The sequence below is a fragment of the Anomaloglossus baeobatrachus genome, chromosome 3 (genome assembly GCF_048569485.1).
Source record: "Anomaloglossus baeobatrachus isolate aAnoBae1 chromosome 3, aAnoBae1.hap1, whole genome shotgun sequence".
Taxonomy (NCBI): domain Eukaryota; kingdom Metazoa; phylum Chordata; class Amphibia; order Anura; family Aromobatidae; genus Anomaloglossus; species Anomaloglossus baeobatrachus.
In genome coordinates, this window is record NC_134355.1 from 698,224,150 (window position 1) to 698,237,750 (window position 13,601).

Here is a 13,601-nt window from a genome sequence, read left to right on the forward strand (position 1 = left end):
TAAAAAGTTGATCTGAGAAACCTGTGCCTGGCCTGCCTGGCTGAGAGTTCCTGTAGAAAGATCTGTTTGCGTCTCTGTGGCGCAATTGGTTAGCGCGTTCGGCTGTTAACCGAAAGGATGGTGGTTCAAGCCCACCCAGGGACGATGGTCTTTTTTGCTTAAGTAGCAGCCTATGTACGAGTGAAGAAGGTTCCACGTCGTCTTTCAATTGCTCTCCCGACAAATAACTCTGTTGCTCGCTGCCTACGTTTTGAACTCCCGAGTTAGAATGGAGGAGACTTTTGGAAAAGAGCTCTTTGTATGTGGACGGAAGCAGCTTAGCTGGGCTGTGTTTATTCAGGGGCGATGGTCTCTTTGGCTCGAGTAGCATTCTAGGGGTGTAAAAGGTTCCACGTTAGCTTTCGGCTGAGCTGCTCTCCCAACAAAAAACTCTCTGTTGCTTTGTGCTTACGTTTTGAACTCCTCAGGTACAACGGAGGAAACCCTTCTAGAAGAGCTGTTTGTAGGTGGACAGAGGGAGCATAGCTGGGCTGTGTTTACTAGCAGGATGAGCCCTCCGATAGAACGCGCAAACATCCTTCGAGCTGGAATTGAACCAGCAACCCAAGGATTTGCTCATTTACATCTACAGTCTTTGGCTCTACCAGCTGAGCTATTGAAGGCTTGTCTTGGCCTTGGTTGAAAGCCTCCTAGTTTTAGCTGTTGGAGTTTTGAGCATGAGGTGAAAAGGCAATCACTGCTACCATGTGAAAAATAACTCTTGGAGAATGCGGGCATCGATCCCGCTGCCTCTCACATGCGAAGCGAGCGCTCTACCACTTGAGCTAATTCCCCTGGCGTGACAGTTGTGCCTTTAGTTTCTTGCCACACTTCATAGGGATTTTCTTATCATGTCAGGTGAGAAGCTGCATTGTTATATGGTATTTTTTTTCTGTAAGAATAGCTTTTTTTTTTTTTTTTTTTTTTTTTTAAGTGTGAGTTCCATGTTGCCATAGTAGAAGATCATCGGAGGACTTTACAAGGTGAAGGGTGGCTTCCAAATACATGCACGCCTCTTCCAAGCAAAGCCTTTACATATCTACGGAGAAGACAAAAAACTCTCTGTTGATTTGTGCTTACGTTTTGATCTCCTCACTCCTCAGGTACAACGGAGGAGACCTTTCTAGAAGAGCTGTTTGTAGGTGGACGGAACGAGCATAGCTGGGCTGTGTTTCCCAGCCGGATGAACCTTCCGATAGAATGCGCAAAACTCCTTCGAGCCGGAATTGAACCAGCGACCTAAGGATTGCTAACTTTCTTCTACAGTCTTCGGCTCTACCAGCTGAGCTATCGAAGGCTTGTTTTGTCCTTGATCGAAAGCCTCCTAGTTTTAGCTGTTGGAGTTTTGAGCATGAGGTAAAAAGACAATCACTGCTACCATGTGAAAAATAACTCTTGGAGAATGCGGGCATCGATCCCGCTGCCTCTCGCATGCAAAGCGAGCGCTCTACCACTTGAGCTAATCCCCCTGGCATGACAGGTCTGCCTTTAGTTTCTTGCCACACTTCACGGTGATTTTCTCATCATGTCAGGTGAGAAGCTGCAATGCTATATGGCAATTTTTATGTAAGAATAGCTTGCTTTTTTTTTTACAGTGTGAGTTCCATTTTACCATAGTAGAAGATCATCGGAGGAGTTTAAAAGGTGAAGGGTGGCTTACAAATACATGCACACCTCTTCCAAGCAAACCCTTTACATATCTACGAAGAACCGAGGGGTAAGCAATAAAAAACCCCTTAATAGTTTGGAGACGAAAGTTGCAATGTAGCACAATATCAGTCTTATCGAAGAAATATAATGATGACCTGTATAAAAAGAATCAATTAGCAGAGGATGGTTTCGATCCATCGACCTCTGGGTTATGGGCCGAGCACGCTTCCGCTGCGCCACTCTGCTGCCGGTGGTCTGTTCGTTGAGAAGGTCTATTTATCGACTGACTTTTCAAAAGTGGCTAAAATGTATTTGGTCTTTGTGATGGAATCCATCAGCAGGAGCTTATTGTCGGCGCCTCGAGTCCTCCTGAGCATCAGCAATTGTCTCTTTGTTTTTGCTGATTTCTTTTTGTCATATTATGTTAAAAAGTTGATCTGAGAAACCTGTGCCTGGCCTGCCTGGCTGAGAGTTCCTGTAGAAAGATCTGTTTGCGTCTCTGTGGCGCAATTGGTTAGCGCGTTCGGCTGTTAACCGAAAGGATGGTGGTTCAAGCCCACCCAGGGACGATGGTCTTTTTTGCTTAAGTAGCAGCCTATGTACGAGTGAAGAAGGTTCCACGTCGTCTTTCAATTGCTCTCCCGACAAATAACTCTGTTGCTCGCTGCCTACGTTTTGAACTCCCGAGTTAGAATGGAGGAGACTTTTGGAAAAGAGCTCTTTGTATGTGGACGGAAGCAGCTTAGCTGGGCTGTGTTTATTCAGGGGCGATGGTCTCTTTGGCTCGAGTAGCATTCTAGGGGTGTAAAAGGTTCCACGTTAGCTTTCGGCTGAGCTGCTCTCCCAACAAAAAACTCTCTGTTGCTTTGTGCTTACGTTTTGAGCTCCTCAGGTACAACGGAGGAGACCCTTCTAGAAGAGCTGTTTGTAGGTGGACAGAGGGAGCATAGCTGGGCTGTGTTTACTAGCAGGATGAGCCCTCCGATAGAACGCGCAAACATCCTTCGAGCTGGAATTGACCCAGCAACCCAAGGATTTGCTCATTTACATCTACAGTCTTTGGCTCTACCAGCTGAGCTATTGAAGGCTTGTCTTGGCCTTGGTTGAAAGCCTCCTAGTTTTAGCTGTTGGAGTTTTGAGCATGAGGTGAAAAGGCAATCACTGCTACCATGTGAAAAATAACTCTTGGAGAATGCGGGCATCGATCCCGCTGCCTCTCACATGCGAAGCGAGCGCTCTACCACTTGAGCTAATTCCCCTGGCGTGACAGTTGTGCCTTTAGTTTCTTGCCACACTTCATAGGGATTTTCTTATCATGTCAGGTGAGAAGCTGCATTGTTATATGGTATTTTTTTTCTGTAAGAATAGCTTTTTTTTTTTTTAAGTGTGATTTCCATGTTGCCATAGTAGAAGATCATCGGAGGACTTTACAAGGTGAAGGGTGGCTTCCAAATACATGCACGCCTCTTCCAAGCAAAGCCTTTACATATCTACGGAGAAGACAAAAAACTCTCTGTTGATTTGTGCTTACGTTTTGATCTCCTCACTCCTCAGGTACAACGGAGGAGACCTTTCTAGAAGAGCTGTTTGTAGGTGGACGGAACGAGCATAGCTGGGCTGTGTTTCCCAGCCGGATGAACCTTCCGATAGAATGCGCAAAACTCCTTCGAGCCGGAATTGAACCAGCGACCTAAGGATTGCTAACTTTCTTCTACAGTCTTCGGCTCTACCAGCTGAGCTATCGAAGGCTTGTTTTGTCCTTGATCGAAAGCCTCCTAGTTTTAGCTGTTGGAGTTTTGAGCATGAGGTAAAAAGACAATCACTGCTACCATGTGAAAAATAACTCTTGGAGAATGCGGGCATCGATCCCGCTGCCTCTCGCATGCAAACCGAGCGTTCTACCACTTGAGCTAATCCCCCTGGCATGACAGGTCTGCCTTTAGTTTCTTGCCACACTTCACGGTGATTTTCTCATCATGTCAGGTGAGAAGCTGCAATGCTATATGGCAATTTTTATGTAAGAATAGCTTGCTTTTTTTTTTACAGTGTGAGTTCCATTTTACCATAGTAGAAGATCATCGGAGGAGTTTAAAAGGTGAAGGGTGGCTTACAAATACATGCACACCTCTTCCAAGCAAACCCTTTACATATCTACGAAGAACCGAGGGGTAAGCAATAAAAAACCCCTTAATAGTTTGGAGACGAAAGTTGCAATGTAGCACAATATCAGTCTTATCGAAGAAATATAATGATGACCTGTATAAAAAGAATCAATTAGCAGAGGATGGTTTCGATCCATCGACCTCTGGGTTATGGGCCGAGCACGCTTCCGCTGCGCCACTCTGCTGCCGGTGGTCTGTTCGTTGAGAAGGTCTATTTATCGACTGACTTTTCAAAAGTGGCTAAAATGTATTTGGTCTTTGTGATGGAATCCATCAGCAGGAGCTTATTGTCGGCGCCTCGAGTCCTCCTGAGCATCAGCAATTGTCTCTTTGTTTTTGCTGATTTCTTTTTGTCATATTATGTTAAAAAGTTGATCTGAGAAACCTGTGCCTGGCCTGCCTGGCTGAGAGTTCCTGTAGAAAGATCTGTTTGCGTCTCTGTGGCGCAATTGGTTAGCGCGTTCGGCTGTTAACCGAAAGGATGGTGGTTCAAGCCCACCCAGGGACGATGGTCTTTTTTGCTTAAGTAGCAGCCTATGTACGAGTGAAGAAGGTTCCACGTCGTCTTTCAATTGCTCTCCCGACAAATAACTCTGTTGCTCGCTGCCTACGTTTTGAACTCCCGAGTTAGAATGGAGGAGACTTTTGGAAAAGAGCTCTTTGTATGTGGACGGAAGCAGCTTAGCTGGGCTGTGTTTATTCAGGGGCGATGGTCTCTTTGGCTCGAGTAGCATTCTAGTGGTGTAAAAGGTTCCACGTTAGCTTTCGGCTGAGCTGCTCTCCCAACAAAAAACTCTCTGTTGCTTTGTGCTTACGTTTTGAGCTCCTCAGGTACAACGGAGGAGACCCTTCTAGAAGAGCTGTTTGTAGGTGGACAGAGGGAGCATAGCTGGGCTGTGTTTACTAGCAGGATGAGCCCTCCGATAGAACGCGCAAACATCCTTCGAGCTGGAATTGACCCAGCAACCCAAGGATTTGCTCATTTACATCTACAGTCTTTGGCTCTACCAGCTGAGCTATTGAAGGCTTGTCTTGGCCTTGGTTGAAAGCCTCCTAGTTTTAGCTGTTGGAGTTTTGAGCATGAGGTGAAAAGGCAATCACTGCTACCATGTGAAAAATAACTCTTGGAGAATGCGGGCATCGATCCCGCTGCCTCTCACATGCGAAGCGAGCGCTCTACCACTTGAGCTAATTCCCCTGGCGTGACAGTTGTGCCTTTAGTTTCTTGCCACACTTCATAGGGATTTTCTTATCATGTCAGGTGAGAAGCTGCATTGTTATATGGTATTTTTTTTCTGTAAGAATAGCTTTTTTTTTTTTTAAGTGTGAGTTCCATGTTGCCATAGTAGAAGATCATCGGAGGACTTTACAAGGTGAAGGGTGGCTTCCAAATACATGCACGCCTCTTCCAAGCAAAGCCTTTACATATCTACGGAGAAGACAAAAAACTCTCTGTTGATTTGTGCTTACGTTTTGATCTCCTCACTCCTCAGGTACAACGGAGGAGACCTTTCTAGAAGAGCTGTTTGTAGGTGGACGGAACGAGCATAGCTGGGCTGTGTTTCCCAGCCGGATGAACCTTCCGATAGAATGCGCAAAACTCCTTCGAGCCGGAATTGAACCAGCGACCTAAGGATTGCTAACTTTCTTCTACAGTCTTCGGCTCTACCAGCTGAGCTATCGAAGGCTTGTTTTGTCCTTGATCGAAAGCCTCCTAGTTTTAGCTGTTGGAGTTTTGAGCATGAGGTAAAAAGACAATCACTGCTACCATGTGAAAAATAACTCTTGGAGAATGCGGGCATCGATCCCGCTGCCTCTCGCATGCAAAGCGAGCGCTCTACCACTTGAGCTAATCCCCCTGGCATGACAGGTCTGCCTTTAGTTTCTTGCCACACTTCACGGTGATTTTCTCATCATGTCAGGTGAGAAGCTGCAATGCTATATGGCAATTTTTATGTAAGAATAGCTTGCTTTTTTTTTTACAGTGTGAGTTCCATTTTACCATAGTAGAAGATCATCGGAGGAGTTTAAAAGGTGAAGGGTGGCTTACAAATACATGCACACCTCTTCCAAGCAAACCCTTTACATATCTACGAAGAACCGAGGGGTAAGCAATAAAAAACCCCTTAATAGTTTGGAGACGAAAGTTGCAATGTAGCACAATATCAGTCTTATCGAAGAAATATAATGATGACCTGTATAAAAAGAATCAATTAGCAGAGGATGGTTTCGATCCATCGACCTCTGGGTTATGGGCCGAGCACGCTTCCGCTGCGCCACTCTGCTGCCGGTGGTCTGTTCGTTGAGAAGGTCTATTTATCGACTGACTTTTCAAAAGTGGCTAAAATGTATTTGGTCTTTGTGATGGAATCCATCAGCAGGAGCTTATTGTCGGCGCCTCGAGTCCTCCTGAGCATCAGCAATTGTCTCTTTGTTTTTGCTGATTTCTTTTTGTCATATTATGTTAAAAAGTTGATCTGAGAAACCTGTGCCTGGCCTGCCTGGCTGAGAGTTCCTGTAGAAAGATCTGTTTGCGTCTCTGTGGCGCAATTGGTTAGCGCGTTCGGCTGTTAACCGAAAGGATGGTGGTTCAAGCCCACCCAGGGACGATGGTCTTTTTTGCTTAAGTAGCAGCCTATGTACGAGTGAAGAAGGTTCCACGTCGTCTTTCAATTGCTCTCCCGACAAATAACTCTGTTGCTCGCTGCCTACGTTTTGAACTCCCGAGTTAGAATGGAGGAGACTTTTGGAAAAGAGCTCTTTGTATGTGGACGGAAGCAGCTTAGCTGGGCTGTGTTTATTCAGGGGCGATGGTCTCTTTGGCTCGAGTAGCATTCTAGGGGTGTAAAAGGTTCCACGTTAGCTTTCGGCTGAGCTGCTCTCCCAACAAAAAACTCTCTGTTGCTTTGTGCTTACGTTTTGAGCTCCTCAGGTACAACGGAGGAGACCCTTCTAGAAGAGCTGTTTGTAGGTGGACAGAGGGAGCATAGCTGGGCTGTGTTTACTAGCAGGATGAGCCCTCCGATAGAACGCGCAAACATCCTTCGAGCTGGAATTGACCCAGCAACCCAAGGATTTGCTCATTTACATCTACAGTCTTTGGCTCTACCAGCTGAGCTATTGAAGGCTTGTCTTGGCCTTGGTTGAAAGCCTCCTAGTTTTAGCTGTTGGAGTTTTGAGCATGAGGTGAAAAGGCAATCACTGCTACCATGTGAAAAATAACTCTTGGAGAATGCGGGCATCGATCCCGCTGCCTCTCACATGCGAAGCGAGCGCTCTACCACTTGAGCTAATTCCCCTGGCGTGACAGTTGTGCCTTTAGTTTCTTGCCACACTTCATAGGGATTTTCTTATCATGTCAGGTGAGAAGCTGCATTGTTATATGGTATTTTTTTTCTGTAAGAATAGCTTTTTTTTTTTTTAAGTGTGATTTCCATGTTGCCATAGTAGAAGATCATCGGAGGACTTTACAAGGTGAAGGGTGGCTTCCAAATACATGCACGCCTCTTCCAAGCAAAGCCTTTACATATCTACGGAGAAGACAAAAAACTCTCTGTTGATTTGTGCTTACGTTTTGATCTCCTCACTCCTCAGGTACAACGGAGGAGACCTTTCTAGAAGAGCTGTTTGTAGGTGGACGGAACGAGCATAGCTGGGCTGTGTTTCCCAGCCGGATGAACCTTCCGATAGAATGCGCAAAACTCCTTCGAGCCGGAATTGAACCAGCGACCTAAGGATTGCTAACTTTCTTCTACAGTCTTCGGCTCTACCAGCTGAGCTATCGAAGGCTTGTTTTGTCCTTGATCGAAAGCCTCCTAGTTTTAGCTGTTGGAGTTTTGAGCATGAGGTAAAAAGACAATCACTGCTACCATGTGAAAAATAACTCTTGGAGAATGCGGGCATCGATCCCGCTGCCTCTCGCATGCAAACCGAGCGTTCTACCACTTGAGCTAATCCCCCTGGCATGACAGGTCTGCCTTTAGTTTCTTGCCACACTTCACGGTGATTTTCTCATCATGTCAGGTGAGAAGCTGCAATGCTATATGGCAATTTTTATGTAAGAATAGCTTGCTTTTTTTTTTACAGTGTGAGTTCCATTTTACCATAGTAGAAGATCATCGGAGGAGTTTAAAAGGTGAAGGGTGGCTTACAAATACATGCACACCTCTTCCAAGCAAACCCTTTACATATCTACGAAGAACCGAGGGGTAAGCAATAAAAAACCCCTTAATAGTTTGGAGACGAAAGTTGCAATGTAGCACAATATCAGTCTTATCGAAGAAATATAATGATGACCTGTATAAAAAGAATCAATTAGCAGAGGATGGTTTCGATCCATCGACCTCTGGGTTATGGGCCGAGCACGCTTCCGCTGCGCCACTCTGCTGCCGGTGGTCTGTTCGTTGAGAAGGTCTATTTATCGACTGACTTTTCAAAAGTGGCTAAAATGTATTTGGTCTTTGTGATGGAATCCATCAGCAGGAGCTTATTGTCGGCGCCTCGAGTCCTCCTGAGCATCAGCAATTGTCTCTTTGTTTTTGCTGATTTCTTTTTGTCATATTATGTTAAAAAGTTGATCTGAGAAACCTGTGCCTGGCCTGCCTGGCTGAGAGTTCCTGTAGAAAGATCTGTTTGCGTCTCTGTGGCGCAATTGGTTAGCGCGTTCGGCTGTTAACCGAAAGGATGGTGGTTCAAGCCCACCCAGGGACGATGGTCTTTTTTGCTTAAGTAGCAGCCTATGTACGAGTGAAGAAGGTTCCACGTCGTCTTTCAATTGCTCTCCCGACAAATAACTCTGTTGCTCGCTGCCTACGTTTTGAACTCCCGAGTTAGAATGGAGGAGACTTTTGGAAAAGAGCTCTTTGTATGTGGACGGAAGCAGCTTAGCTGGGCTGTGTTTATTCAGGGGCGATGGTCTCTTTGGCTCGAGTAGCATTCTAGTGGTGTAAAAGGTTCCACGTTAGCTTTCGGCTGAGCTGCTCTCCCAACAAAAAACTCTCTGTTGCTTTGTGCTTACGTTTTGAGCTCCTCAGGTACAACGGAGGAGACCCTTCTAGAAGAGCTGTTTGTAGGTGGACAGAGGGAGCATAGCTGGGCTGTGTTTACTAGCAGGATGAGCCCTCCGATAGAACGCGCAAACATCCTTCGAGCTGGAATTGACCCAGCAACCCAAGGATTTGCTCATTTACATCTACAGTCTTTGGCTCTACCAGCTGAGCTATTGAAGGCTTGTCTTGGCCTTGGTTGAAAGCCTCCTAGTTTTAGCTGTTGGAGTTTTGAGCATGAGGTGAAAAGGCAATCACTGCTACCATGTGAAAAATAACTCTTGGAGAATGCGGGCATCGATCCCGCTGCCTCTCACATGCGAAGCGAGCGCTCTACCACTTGAGCTAATTCCCCTGGCGTGACAGTTGTGCCTTTAGTTTCTTGCCACACTTCATAGGGATTTTCTTATCATGTCAGGTGAGAAGCTGCATTGTTATATGGTATTTTTTTTCTGTAAGAATAGCTTTTTTTTTTTTTAAGTGTGAGTTCCATGTTGCCATAGTAGAAGATCATCGGAGGACTTTACAAGGTGAAGGGTGGCTTCCAAATACATGCACGCCTCTTCCAAGCAAAGCCTTTACATATCTACGGAGAAGACAAAAAACTCTCTGTTGATTTGTGCTTACGTTTTGATCTCCTCACTCCTCAGGTACAACGGAGGAGACCTTTCTAGAAGAGCTGTTTGTAGGTGGACGGAACGAGCATAGCTGGGCTGTGTTTCCCAGCCGGATGAACCTTCCGATAGAATGCGCAAAACTCCTTCGAGCCGGAATTGAACCAGCGACCTAAGGATTGCTAACTTTCTTCTACAGTCTTCGGCTCTACCAGCTGAGCTATCGAAGGCTTGTTTTGTCCTTGATCGAAAGCCTCCTAGTTTTAGCTGTTGGAGTTTTGAGCATGAGGTAAAAAGACAATCACTGCTACCATGTGAAAAATAACTCTTGGAGAATGCGGGCATCGATCACGCTGCCTCTCGCATGCAAACCGAGCGCTCTACCACTTGAGCTAATCCCCCTGGCATGACAGGTCTGCCTTTAGTTTCTTGCCACACTTCACGGTGATTTTCTCATCATGTCAGGTGAGAAGCTGCAATGCTATATGGCAATTTTTATGTAAGAATAGCTTGCTTTTTTTTTTACAGTGTGAGTTCCATTTTACCATAGTAGAAGATCATCGGAGGAGTTTAAAAGGTGAAGGGTGGCTTACAAATACATGCACACCTCTTCCAAGCAAACCCTTTACATATCTACGAAGAACCGAGGGGTAAGCAATAAAAAACCCCTTAATAGTTTGGAGACGAAAGTTGCAATGTAGCACAATATCAGTCTTATCGAAGAAATATAATGATGACCTGTATAAAAAGAATCAATTAGCAGATGATGGTTTCGATCCATCGACCTCTGGGTTATGGGCCCAGCACGCTTCCGCTGCGCCACTCTGCTGCCGGTGGTCTGTTCGTTGAGAAGGTCTATTTATCGACTGACTTTTCAAAAGTGGCTAAAATGTATTTGGTCTTTGTGATGGAATCCATCAGCAGGAGCTTATTGTCGGCGCCTCGAGTCCTCCTGAGCATCAGCAATTGTCTCTTTGTTTTTGCTGATTTCTTTTTGTCATATTATGTTAAAAAGTTGATCTGAGAAACCTGTGCCTGGCCTGCCTGGCTGAGAGTTCCTGTAGAAAGATCTGTTTGCGTCTCTGTGGCGCAATTGGTTTGCGCGTTCGGCTGTTAACCGAAAGGATGGTGGTTCAAGCCCACCCAGGGACGATGGTCTTTTTTGCTTAAGTAGCAGCCTATGTACGAGTGAAGAAGGTTCCACGTCGTCTTTCAATTGCTCTCCCGACAAATAACTCTGTTGCTCGCTGCCTACGTTTTGAACTCCCGAGTTAGAATGGAGGAGACTTTTGGAAAAGAGCTCTTTGTATGTGGACGGAAGCAGCTTAGCTGGACTGTGTTTATTCAGGGGCGATGGTCTCTTTGGCTCGAGTAGCATTCTAGGGGTGTAAAAGGTTCCACGTTAGCTTTCGGCTGAGCTGCTCTCCCAACAAAAAACTCTCTGTTGCTTTGTGCTTACGTTTTGAACTCCTCAGGTACAACGGAGGAGACCCTTCTAGAAGAGCTGTTTGTAGGTGGACAGAGGGAGCATAGCTGGGCTGTGTTTACTAGCAGGATGAGCCCTCCGATAGAACGCGCAAACATCCTTCGAGCTGGAATTGAACCAGCAACCCAAGGATTTGCTCATTTACATCTACAGTCTTTGGCTCTACCAGCTGAGCTATTGAAGGCTTGTCTTGGCCTTGGTTGAAAGCCTCCTAGTTTTAGCTGTTGGAGTTTTGAGCATGAGGTGAAAAGGCAATCACTGCTACCATGTGAAAAATAACTCTTGGAGAATGCGGGCATCGATCCCGCTGCCTCTCACATGCGAAGCGAGCGCTCTACCACTTGAGCTAATTCCCCTGGCGTGACAGTTGTGCCTTTAGTTTCTTGCCACACTTCATAGGGATTTTCTTATCATGTCAGGTGAGAAGCTGCATTGTTATATGGTATTTTTTTTCTGTAAGAATAGCTTTTTTTTTTTTTTTTTTTTTTTTTTTAAGTGTGAGTTCCATGTTGCCATAGTAGAAGATCATCGGAGGACTTTACAAGGTGAAGGGTGGCTTCCAAATACATGCACGCCTCTTCCAAGCAAAGCCTTTACATATCTACGGAGAAGACAAAAAACTCTCTGTTGATTTGTGCTTACGTTTTGATCTCCTCACTCCTCAGGTACAACGGAGGAGACCTTTCTAGAAGAGCTGTTTGTAGGTGGACGGAACGAGCATAGCTGGGCTGTGTTTCCCAGCCGGATGAACCTTCCGATAGAATGCGCAAAACTCCTTCGAGCCGGAATTGAACCAGCGACCTAAGGATTGCTAACTTTCTTCTACAGTCTTCGGCTCTACCAGCTGAGCTATCGAAGGCTTGTTTTGTCCTTGATCGAAAGCCTCCTAGTTTTAGCTGTTGGAGTTTTGAGCATGAGGTAAAAAGACAATCACTGCTACCATGTGAAAAATAACTCTTGGAGAATGCGGGCATCGATCCCGCTGCCTCTCGCATGCAAACCGAGCGCTCTACCACTTGAGCTAATCCCCCTGGCATGACAGGTCTGCCTTTAGTTTCTTGCCACACTTCACGGTGATTTTCTCATCATGTCAGGTGAGAAGCTGCAATGCTATATGGCAATTTTTATGTAAGAATAGCTTGCTTTTTTTTTTACAGTGTGAGTTCCATTTTACCATAGTAGAAGATCATCGGAGGAGTTTAAAAGGTGAAGGGTGGCTTACAAATACATGCACACCTCTTCCAAGCAAACCCTTTACATATCTACGAAGAACCGAGGGGTAAGCAATAAAAAACCCCTTAATAGTTTGGAGACGAAAGTTGCAATGTAGCACAATATCAGTCTTATCGAAGAAATATAATGATGACCTGTATAAAAAGAATCAATTAGCAGAGGATGGTTTCGATCCATCGACCTCTGGGTTATGGGCCCAGCACGCTTCCGCTGCGCCACTCTGCTGCCGGTGGTCTGTTAGTTGAGAAGGTCTATTTATCGACTGACTTTTCAAAAGTGGCTAAAATGTATTTGGTCTTTGTGATGGAATCCATCAGCAGGAGCTTATTGTCGGCGCCTCGAGTCCTCCTGAGCATCAGCAATTGTCTCTTTGTTTTTGCTGATTTCTTTTTGTCATATTATGTTAAAAAGTTGATCTGAGAAACCTGTGCCTGGCCTGCCTGGCTGAGAGTTCCTGTAGAAAGATCTGTTTGCGTCTCTGTGGCGCAATTGGTTAGCGTGTTCGGCTGTTAACCGAAAGGATGGTGGTTCAAGCCCACCCAGGGACGATGGTCTTTTTTGCTTAAGTAGCAGCCTATGTACGAGTGAAGAAGGTTCCACGTCGTCTTTCAATTGCTCTCCCGACAAATAACTCTGTTGCTCGCTGCCTACGTTTTGAACTCCCGAGTTAGAATGGAGGAGACTTTTGGAAAAGAGCTCTTTGTATGTGGACGGAAGCAGCTTAGCTGGACTGTGTTTATTCAGGGGCGATGGTCTCTTTGGCTCGAGTAGCATTCTAGGGGTGTAAAAGGTTCCACGTTAGCTTTCGGCTGAGCTGCTCTCCCAACAAAAAACTCTCTGTTGCTTTGTGCTTACGTTTTGAACTCCTCAGGTACAACGGAGGAGACCCTTCTAGAAGAGCTGTTTGTAGGTGGACAGAGGGAGCATAGCTGGGCTGTGTTTACTAGCAGGATGAGCCCTCCGATAGAACGCGCAAACATCCTTCGAGCTGGAATTGAACCAGCAACCCAAGGATTTGCTCATTTACATCTACAGTCTTTGGCTCTACCAGCTGAGCTATTGAAGGCTTGTCTTGGCCTTGGTTGAAAGCCTCCTAGTTTTAGCTGTTGGAGTTTTGAGCATGAGGTGAAAAGGCAATCACTGCTACCATGTGAAAAATAACTCTTGGAGAATGCGGGCATCGATCCCGCTGCCTCTCACATGCGAAGCGAGCGCTCTACCACTTGAGCTAATTCCCCTGGCGTGACAGTTGTGCCTTTAGTTTCTTGCCACACTTCATAGGGATTTTCTTATCATGTCAGGTGAGAAGCTGCATTGTTATATGGTATTTTTTTTCTGTAAGAATAGCTTTTTTTTTTTTTAAGTGTGAGTT

The 13,601-nt window shown here is 45.6% G+C and overlaps 14 non-coding genes across 14 annotated transcripts; 5 read left to right on the forward strand and 9 right to left on the reverse strand.

Moving 5' to 3' along the window:
- The first annotated feature begins 70 nt into the window (after positions 1-70).
- TRNAN-GUU (transfer RNA asparagine (anticodon GUU)) lies at positions 71-144 on the forward strand. The gene has a single exon. It is a non-coding gene; the product is annotated as a tRNA-Asn (tRNA).
- Positions 145-761: 617 nt separating this feature from the next.
- Positions 762-834, reverse strand: TRNAA-CGC (transfer RNA alanine (anticodon CGC)). The gene has a single exon. It is a non-coding gene; the product is annotated as a tRNA-Ala (tRNA).
- A 601-nt stretch (positions 835-1,435) lies between these two features.
- On the reverse strand, positions 1,436-1,508 carry TRNAA-UGC (transfer RNA alanine (anticodon UGC)). Its single transcript has one exon. It is a non-coding gene; the product is annotated as a tRNA-Ala (tRNA).
- Positions 1,509-2,184: 676 nt separating this feature from the next.
- Positions 2,185-2,258, forward strand: TRNAN-GUU (transfer RNA asparagine (anticodon GUU)). The gene has a single exon. It is a non-coding gene; the product is annotated as a tRNA-Asn (tRNA).
- A 617-nt stretch (positions 2,259-2,875) lies between these two features.
- TRNAA-CGC (transfer RNA alanine (anticodon CGC)) lies at positions 2,876-2,948 on the reverse strand. The gene has a single exon. It is a non-coding gene; the product is annotated as a tRNA-Ala (tRNA).
- Positions 2,949-4,285: 1,337 nt separating this feature from the next.
- Positions 4,286-4,359, forward strand: TRNAN-GUU (transfer RNA asparagine (anticodon GUU)). Its single transcript has one exon. It is a non-coding gene; the product is annotated as a tRNA-Asn (tRNA).
- A 617-nt stretch (positions 4,360-4,976) lies between these two features.
- Positions 4,977-5,049, reverse strand: TRNAA-CGC (transfer RNA alanine (anticodon CGC)). Its single transcript has one exon. It is a non-coding gene; the product is annotated as a tRNA-Ala (tRNA).
- A 588-nt stretch (positions 5,050-5,637) lies between these two features.
- Positions 5,638-5,710, reverse strand: TRNAA-UGC (transfer RNA alanine (anticodon UGC)). The gene has a single exon. It is a non-coding gene; the product is annotated as a tRNA-Ala (tRNA).
- A 676-nt stretch (positions 5,711-6,386) lies between these two features.
- Positions 6,387-6,460, forward strand: TRNAN-GUU (transfer RNA asparagine (anticodon GUU)). Its single transcript has one exon. It is a non-coding gene; the product is annotated as a tRNA-Asn (tRNA).
- Positions 6,461-7,077: 617 nt separating this feature from the next.
- Positions 7,078-7,150, reverse strand: TRNAA-CGC (transfer RNA alanine (anticodon CGC)). The gene has a single exon. It is a non-coding gene; the product is annotated as a tRNA-Ala (tRNA).
- A 1,337-nt stretch (positions 7,151-8,487) lies between these two features.
- TRNAN-GUU (transfer RNA asparagine (anticodon GUU)) lies at positions 8,488-8,561 on the forward strand. The gene has a single exon. It is a non-coding gene; the product is annotated as a tRNA-Asn (tRNA).
- Positions 8,562-9,178: 617 nt separating this feature from the next.
- Positions 9,179-9,251, reverse strand: TRNAA-CGC (transfer RNA alanine (anticodon CGC)). Its single transcript has one exon. It is a non-coding gene; the product is annotated as a tRNA-Ala (tRNA).
- Positions 9,252-11,279: 2,028 nt separating this feature from the next.
- On the reverse strand, positions 11,280-11,352 carry TRNAA-CGC (transfer RNA alanine (anticodon CGC)). Its single transcript has one exon. It is a non-coding gene; the product is annotated as a tRNA-Ala (tRNA).
- A 2,042-nt stretch (positions 11,353-13,394) lies between these two features.
- TRNAA-CGC (transfer RNA alanine (anticodon CGC)) lies at positions 13,395-13,467 on the reverse strand. The gene has a single exon. It is a non-coding gene; the product is annotated as a tRNA-Ala (tRNA).
- Between the last annotated feature and the right edge of the window lie 134 nt (positions 13,468-13,601).